General features: G+C 50.5%; 1 protein-coding gene across 3 annotated transcripts in view; it reads right to left on the reverse strand.

Moving 5' to 3' along the window:
* HASPIN (histone H3 associated protein kinase) overlaps positions 1 to 9,246 on the reverse strand; it is a 126,882-nt gene extending 117,636 nt beyond the window's left edge. For 2 of the 3 annotated variants that reach the window (XR_013216631.1, XM_077267715.1), the window contains exon 1: positions 9,018 to 9,245. The gene's annotated coding sequence lies outside the window, so the exon portion shown is untranslated. Of the gene's footprint in view, positions 1 to 9,017 lie in introns of all 3 variants that reach the window. The other variant, XR_013216632.1, reaches the window with a different exon arrangement.
* Positions 9,247 to 9,506: the final 260 nt, after the last annotated feature.

The following is a 9,506-nucleotide window of genomic DNA, read 5'->3' on the forward strand; positions in this document are numbered from 1 at the left end:
AGCTTCAGGCAGCCTGGGAGGGCCCGTATGTCGTCCACCAACAGCTCAACCCGGTCACCTACGTGGTCACGCTTGACCACGCTTGGGGTAGGCGAAAGGCCTTTCACTTCAACATGATGAAGGCCCATCACGAACGTGAACCTTTCGTCCTACCGGTCTGCAGCTTACCCGAAGACGGGGAGGAAGACGCCCTCCTGGACATGCTGGCCCAAGCCAAGGCCCGTGGGTCCATTGAGGACGTGGAGGTAAGCGCCTCGCTAGATGAACCACAGCGGTTGCAGTTGCAAACCATGCTGGAACCCTTCCGGGTCGTGTTCTCCAACCGGCCTGGAAGGACTGAGTTAGCCGTCCACGAGGTGGACACCGGGAATCACGCCCCACTACGGCGAACACCCTATCGAATCTCTGACCAGGTGCAGCAGATTATGCGCCAGGAGATCGATGAGATGTTACAGCTGGGGGTGATTCGACGGTCAAAGAGCGCGTGGGCCTCACCTGTAGTTCTCGTGCCAAAGAAGGACCGGACCACCCGGTTCTGCGTGGACTACAGGGGGCTCAACGCCATTACAGCCTCTGACGCGCACCCAATGCCGCGCATCGAAGAGCTGCTTGAGAAGCTAGCGGGCACAAAATACCTGACAATAATGGATCTGAGTCGCGGATACTGGCAGATTCCCCTGAGCCCCGAGGCGCAGGAGAAGTCCGCCTTTATCACGCCCTTTGGACTGTACGAGTCCACGGTCATGCCCTTCGGCATGAAGAATGCCCCTGCCACTTTCCAGCGGATGGTCAATCTCCTGCTTCAGGGACTGGAGAAGTACGCCGTGGCGTACTTAGATGACATTGCCATCTTCAGTCCCTCCTGGGATGAACACCTGCAGCATCTCGAGGAGGTGCTCGGGCGAATTCACCGAGCAGGACTGACTATCAAGCCGGGAAAGTGCCAGATGGGCATGAGGGAGGTTCACTACCTGGGGCACCGGGTAGGCGGAAACACCTTAAAACCAAAGCCTGACAAAGTGGGCGTGATCGTGAACTGGCCCACTCCCAGGACCAAGAAACATGTGATGTCCTTCCTGGGCACTGCAGGGTACTATAGGCGCTTCGTGCAGCACTATAGTAGCCTGGCAAAATCTTTGACGGACCTCACCAGGAAGAAGCTACCCCACATCGTCAACTGGACAGATGGCTGTGAGGGGGCCTTCCAGGCGTTGAAAACAGCACTGTGCAACGCCCCTGTGTTGAAAGCAGTCGACAGCAGTCGACCGTTCTTGGTACAGACCGACGCCAGCGAGTTTGGCCTTGGTGCTGTGCTCAGCCAGGTTGACTCGGAGGACCAAGAGCACCCCGTGTTGTACCTGAGCCGGAAACTTTTGCCGAGGGAAGTGGCGTACTCCACCATTGAGAAGGAGTGCCTGGCCATAGTCTGGGCCCTGCAGCGCTTGCAGCCCTACTTGTACGGTCGCACCTTCACCGTGGTGACCGACCACAACCCTCTGCGCTGGCTAAGCACCATGTGTGGAACCAATGGCAGGTTGCTGCGCTGGAGCCTTGCCCTTCAGCAATTTGACTTCACCATTAAACACAAAGCGGGCAGAGAGCATGGGAATGCAGATGGACTCTCCCGCCAGGGTGAACCCACGGAGGTGCGCATGGAGGCATACCGAGAGGTTCTGCCGCCGTAGCGCACGCCAAAAGGGGGAGGTGTCACGATATGGTATGAAATATCATAAGTTAGTTTCTTGCTAGCATGCGGGGGCTAAAACCCCCCTCTCTCTTTTTCTCTTTCCTTCCCTGTGTTTCGATCTGTCTGTGTAGAAGAGCTTGCCTTGGGGGGGAGTTTTATTGACGAAAGGTATTTACGACTGGCATAGCTGCAAGGGAAATTTGTACTAGCAGGAACTGTTAGAGAAACTTCTAGAACCATGCGGTCCTTTGTTCTGTTATTGTGAGATATTAGACAAACTATTTAGGATAGTAGAATGATAAATACATATTCTTGATCTCCATCGAAGCATCTACCCATCACTCTAAACACAGTCGTCTAACTCCATCGGGGGAAGAAGTAGGGATTGCTCTGTAAATAATAGGACATATTTGATCTCATAAGAAAGCTCATGTTAATACAAGCTGAATGCTGGGTGTGATATGATTCTGATATGTACTGGAACGGAGTTATAAGCATTAGACCAATTTGTATTCAAAGTACTCAGACTGAAAGGTAGGAGGATCTGGAAAAGCCAGCCCTTTCTGTGATGTCACTAGCTGTAGGTCTTAAGTTTGTGGCCAGATCCCCAGCTCATTCTTCTTGTCTTTTCCTGTGAGGCCTGAGCAGCACGACCAATGAGCTGGGATGTCTGGTTGCCTGCAATGCAATGATCTGAGAATATGTGAGTGTTACCTTTTCTTCCTTTAATCCTTTTATTTTCATAATTACCTTGTACATATTTGCAATTGTCTCATTTGTAACATCTTTGTAAAATATTTTATAAACACTGCCTAAAAATCATTTATGGAGTATAATATTTAATACTAGTTTGTTCTTCCTGCCCTAAACCGTACCCTGTCTCTGAAGGGAATTACGCTACTATTTTGGGGGTTAGCTCCGGACCTGTTTGATCGGAGCTGGTGGCAGCTTACCGTGTGCCGGCTTTTTGGGGGGGTCACTGTAGCGACTGCGGCTTGATAATTATTGTTCCTGCCTGAGTGGGAGTAGTTATCGCGTTGCTGCAGTGCGCCCAATAGCCAGTACATAGCAGGCAGCCTTTCTGGCGACTAATTACCCCAGGTGCAGTACCTAATCTGACCTGAGAGTAAGGGGGGCGCCAGAGAGCTGCAAGTGTTAAGTGGAACTGTAAGCGGGATAGACACAAATCCCTGCAGTTCATGGTATACTGAAGAGCAGTGGGATACCTAAAATAAGCCCCTGCTGTAAACTAAGAGGTCAATAGCCTCGTGTGTTTTTTTTCATCACATTGTGGCAGTGGAGGGATAACTAGGATAAGCCCCCTGCACATGTGACAGCCGGCTGCTGGTCTAAAGTCACCCTGATCCGTGACATATTGTGGGCAGCGGCTAAGGGATCTTGACAATTGGTGACAGTCACGGTGTGAATCGTGACAAGGGGTATACAGTATATACAGGCCTTGCACACACTGTACAGGGGTATACAGTATACACAGGCGGAGGACACACACTGTACAGGGGTATACAGTACACACAGGCGGAGGACACACTGTACAGGGGTATACAGTATATACAGGCGGAGGACACACTATACAGGGGTACACAGTATATACAGGCGGAGGACACACTGTACAGGGGTATACAGTATATACAGGCGGAGGACACACTATACAGGGGTACACAGTATATACAGGCGGAGGACACACACTGTACAGGGGTACACAGTATATACAGGCGGAGGACACACTGTACAGAAGTATACAGTATATACAGGCAGTGGACACACTGTACAGGGGTATACAGTATACACAGGCGGAGGACACACTGTACAGGGGTATACAGTATACACAGGCGGAGGACACACTGTACAGGGGTATACAGTATACACAGGCGGAGGACACACTGTACAGGGGTATACAGTATATACAGGCGGTGGACACACTGTACAGGGGTACACAGTATATACAGGCGGAGGACACACACTGTACAGGGGTATACAGTATATACAGGCGGAGGACACAATGTACAGGGGTATACAGTACACACAGGCGGAGGACACACTGTACAGGGGTATACAGTATATACAGGCGGAGGACACACTATACAGGGGTACACAGTATATACAGGCGGAGGACACACACTGTACAGGGGTACACAGTATATACAGGCGGAGGACACACACTGTACAGAGGTATACAGTATATACAGGCAGAGGACACACACTATACAGAGGTATACAGTATATACAGGCGGAGGACACACACTATACAGAGGTATACAGTATATACAGGCGGCGGACACATACTGTACAGGGGTATACAGTATATACAGGCGGAGGACACACTGTACAGGGGTACACAGTATATACAGGCGGCGGACACACACTGTACAGGGGTATACAGTATACACAGGCGGAGGACACACACTGTACAGAGGTATACAGTATATACAGGCGGAGGACACACTGTACAGGGGTACACAGTATATACAGGCGGAGGACACACTGTACAGGGGTACACAGTATATACAGGCGAAGGACACACACTGTACAGGGGTACACAGTATATACAGGCGGAGGACACACACTATACAGGGGTACACAGTATATACAGGCGGAGGACACACTATACAGGGGTATACAGTATATACAGGCAGCGGACACACTGTACAGGGGTATACAGTATATGCAGGTGGAGGACACACTGTACAGGGGTATACAGTATATACAGGCGGCGGACACACTGTACAGGGGTACACAGTATATACAGGCGGAGGACACACTATACAGGGGTATACAGTATATACAGGCGGCGGACACACACTGTACAGGGGTACACAGTATATACAGGCGGAGGACACACACTGTACAGGGGTACACAGTATACACAGGCGGAGGACACACACACACTGTACAGGGGTATACAGTATATACAGGCAGCGGACACACACTGTACAGGGGTATACAGTATATACAGGCGGAGGACACACTGTACAGGGGTATACAGTATATACAGGCGGAGGACACACTGTACAGGGGTATACAGTATATACAGGCGGAGGACACACTGTACAGGGGTACACAGTATATACAGGCGGAGGACACACACTATACAGGGGTACACAGTATATACAGGCGGAGGACACACTGTACAGGGGTATACAGTATATACAGGCGGCGGACACACACTGTACAGGGGTATACAGTATACACAGGCGGAGGACACACTGTACAGGGGTACACAGTATACACAGGCGGAGGACACACTGTACAGGGGTATACAGTATATACAGGCGGAGGACACACTGTACAGGGGTATACAGTATATACAGGCGGAGGACACACACTGTACAGGGGTACACAGTATATACAGGCGGAGGACACACACTATACAGGGGTATACAGTATATACAGGCGGCGGACACACACTGTACAGGGGTATACAGTATATACAGGCGGAGGACACACTGTACAGGGGTACACAGTATATACAGGCGGAGGACACACACTGTACAGGGGTACACAGTATATACAGGCGGAGGACACACTGTACAGGGGTACACAGTATATACAGGCGGAGGACACACTGTACAGGGGTATACAGTATATACAGGCGGAGGACACACTGTACAGGGGTATACAGTATATACAGGCGGAGGACACACTGTACAGGGGTATACAGTATACACAGGCGGAGGACACACTGTACAGGGGTATACAGTATATACAGGCGGAGGACACACACTGTACAGGGGTACACAGTATATACAGGCGGAGGACACACTGTACAGAGGTATACAGTATATACAGGCGGAGGACACACTGTACAGGGGTATACAGTATATACAGGCGGAGGACACACACTATACAGGGGTATACAGTATATACAGGCGGAGGACACACTGTACAGGGGTACACAGTATATACAGGCGGAGGACACACTGTACAGGGGTATACAGTATATACAGGCGGAGGACACACACTGTACAGGGGTACACAGTATATACAGGCGGAGGACACACTGTACAGGGGTATACAGTATATACAGGCGGAGGACACACTGTACAGGGGTACACAGTATATACAGGCGGAGGACACACTGTACAGGGGTACACAGTATATACAGGCGGAGGACACACACTGTACAGAGGTATACAGTATACACAGGCGGAGGACACACTGTACAGGGGTATACAGTATATACAGGCGGAGGACACACTGTACAGGGGTATACAGTATACACAGGCGGAGGACACACTGTACAGGGGTATACAGTATATACAGGCGGAGGACACACACTGTACAGAGGTATACAGTATATACAGGCGGAGGACACACACTATACAGGGGTATACAGTATATACAGGCGGAGGACACACTGTACAGGGGTATACAGTATATACAGGCGGAGGACACACTGTACAGGGGTATACAGTATATACAGGCGGAGGACACACTGTACAGAGGTATACAGTATACACAGGCGGAGGACACACTGTACAGGGGTATACAGTATATACAGGCGGAGGACACACACTGTACAGGGGTATACAGTATATACAGGCGGAGGACACACTGTACAGGGGTATACAGTATATACAGGCGGAGGACACACACTGTACAGAGGTATACAGTATACACAGGCGGAGGACACACTGTACAGGGGTATACAGTATATACAGGCGGAGGACACACTGTACAGAGGTATACAGTATACACAGGCGGAGGACACACTGTACAGGGGTATACAGTATATACAGGCGGAGGACACACACTGTACAGGGGTATACAGTATATACAGGCGGAGGACACACACTGTACAGGGGTATACAGTATATACAGGCGGAGGACACACACTGTACAGGGGTATACAGTATATACAGGCGGAGGACACACACTATACAGGGGTATACAGTATATACAGGCGGCGGACACACACTGTACAGGGGTATACAGTATACACAGGCGGAGGACACACACACTATACAGGGGTATACAGTATATACAGGCGGAGGACACACACTGTACAGAGGTATACAGTATATACAGGCGGAGGACACACACTATACAGGGGTATACAGTATATACAGGCGGAGGACACACTGTACAGGGGTACACAGTATATACAGGCGGAGGACACACTGTACAGGGGTATACAGTATATACAGGCGGAGGACACACTGTACAGGGGTACACAGTATATACAGGCGGAGGACACACACTGTACAGGGGTACACAGTATATACAGGCGGAGGACACACTGTACAGGGGTACACAGTATATACAGGCGGAGGACACACTGTACAGGGGTATACAGTATATACAGGCGGAGGACACACTGTACAGGGGTATACAGTATATACAGGCGGAGGACACACTGTACAGGGGTATACAGTATACACAGGCGGAGGACACACTGTACAGGGGTATACAGTATATACAGGCGGAGGACACACACTGTACAGGGGTACACAGTATATACAGGCGGAGGACACACTGTACAGAGGTATACAGTATATACAGGCGGAGGACACACTGTACAGGGGTATACAGTATATACAGGCGGAGGACACACACTATACAGGGGTATACAGTATATACAGGCGGAGGACACACTGTACAGGGGTACACAGTATATACAGGCGGAGGACACACTGTACAGGGGTATACAGTATATACAGGCGGAGGACACACACTGTACAGGGGTACACAGTATATACAGGCGGAGGACACACTGTACAGGGGTATACAGTATATACAGGCGGAGGACACACTGTACAGGGGTACACAGTATATACAGGCGGAGGACACACTGTACAGGGGTACACAGTATATACAGGCGGAGGACACACACTGTACAGAGGTATACAGTATACACAGGCGGAGGACACACTGTACAGGGGTATACAGTATATACAGGCGGAGGACACACTGTACAGGGGTATACAGTATACACAGGCGGAGGACACACTGTACAGGGGTATACAGTATATACAGGCGGAGGACACACACTGTACAGAGGTATACAGTATATACAGGCGGAGGACACACACTATACAGGGGTATACAGTATATACAGGCGGAGGACACACTGTACAGGGGTATACAGTATATACAGGCGGAGGACACACTGTACAGGGGTATACAGTATATACAGGCGGAGGACACACTGTACAGAGGTATACAGTATACACAGGCGGAGGACACACTGTACAGGGGTATACAGTATATACAGGCGGAGGACACACACTGTACAGGGGTATACAGTATATACAGGCGGAGGACACACTGTACAGGGGTATACAGTATATACAGGCGGAGGACACACACTGTACAGAGGTATACAGTATACACAGGCGGAGGACACACTGTACAGGGGTATACAGTATATACAGGCGGAGGACACACTGTACAGAGGTATACAGTATACACAGGCGGAGGACACACTGTACAGGGGTATACAGTATATACAGGCGGAGGACACACACTGTACAGGGGTATACAGTATATACAGGCGGAGGACACACACTGTACAGGGGTATACAGTATATACAGGCGGAGGACACACACTGTACAGGGGTATACAGTATATACAGGCGGAGGACACACACTATACAGGGGTATACAGTATATACAGGCGGCGGACACACACTGTACAGGGGTATACAGTATACACAGGCGGAGGACACACACACTGTACAGGGGTATACAGTATATACAGGCGGAGGACACACACTGTACAGAGGTATACAGTATATACAGGCGGAGGACACACACTATACAGGGGTATACAGTATATACAGGCGGAGGACACACTGTACAGGGGTATACAGTATATACAGGCGGCGGACACACACTATACAGGGGTATACAGTATATACAGGCGGAGGACACACACTATACAGGGGTATACAGTATATACAGGCGGAGGACACACACTGTACAGAGGTATACAGTATATACAGGCGGAGGACACACTGTACAGGGGTATACAGTATATACAGGCGGAGGACACACTGTACAGGGGTATACAGTATATACAGGCGGCGGACACACACTGTACAGGGGTATACAGTATATACAGGCGGCGGACACACACTGTACAGGGGTATACAGTATATACAGGCGGCGGACACACACTGTACAGGGGTACACAGTATATACAGGCGGAGGACACACTGTACAGGGGTATACAGTATATGCAGGCGGAGGACACACTATACAGGGGTATACAGTATATACAGGCGGAGGACACACACTGTACAGGGGTACACAGTATATACAGGCGGAGGACACACACCGGACACCACCGCCCGGCGCCGTCTGCACTCACCAGTCCTCGGAGCGGGGAATTTTCAACATTCACTTCCGGTTCTGCGCAACGTTCAAACTTGCCGCCTAGAGCACGTGACGCGCAGTTCACCGCCATATTTGTTTCTGGCAGATCGGACCCGGGAGGCTGAGGCGGCCGCTACACACGAGAAGCCGCGACTGTGTCTCTAATGAGAACCGCCGCCATCTTATGTGCTGCCCGTAGTTACCGAGAGGTGTGGCCTCCGCTGTGACGTCATAGAGAGGTGGAGCCTCCGTCTCAGGCTCCAGCTCCACCCTGAACTACGTCACAGCAGAGTGAGGCGGCGGCCAACCTATCCCGCGATAACATGTAATAGATGATTGGCCAATGTTTTCCAAAGGGAGGGGTTTTCTGTGTTAGTAAGTAACTGCTCGCAGGGACTCGGTCTGCTGTGACTGCGCAGCTGCGGCAGCAACGGAGGGTGGCCTGGAACTGGCTCCGCCTAGTGGTCAGAATGTGAACAACAAC

This window comes from Ranitomeya variabilis, chromosome 6, assembly GCF_051348905.1.
Source record: "Ranitomeya variabilis isolate aRanVar5 chromosome 6, aRanVar5.hap1, whole genome shotgun sequence".
NCBI classification, from domain to species: domain Eukaryota; kingdom Metazoa; phylum Chordata; class Amphibia; order Anura; family Dendrobatidae; genus Ranitomeya; species Ranitomeya variabilis.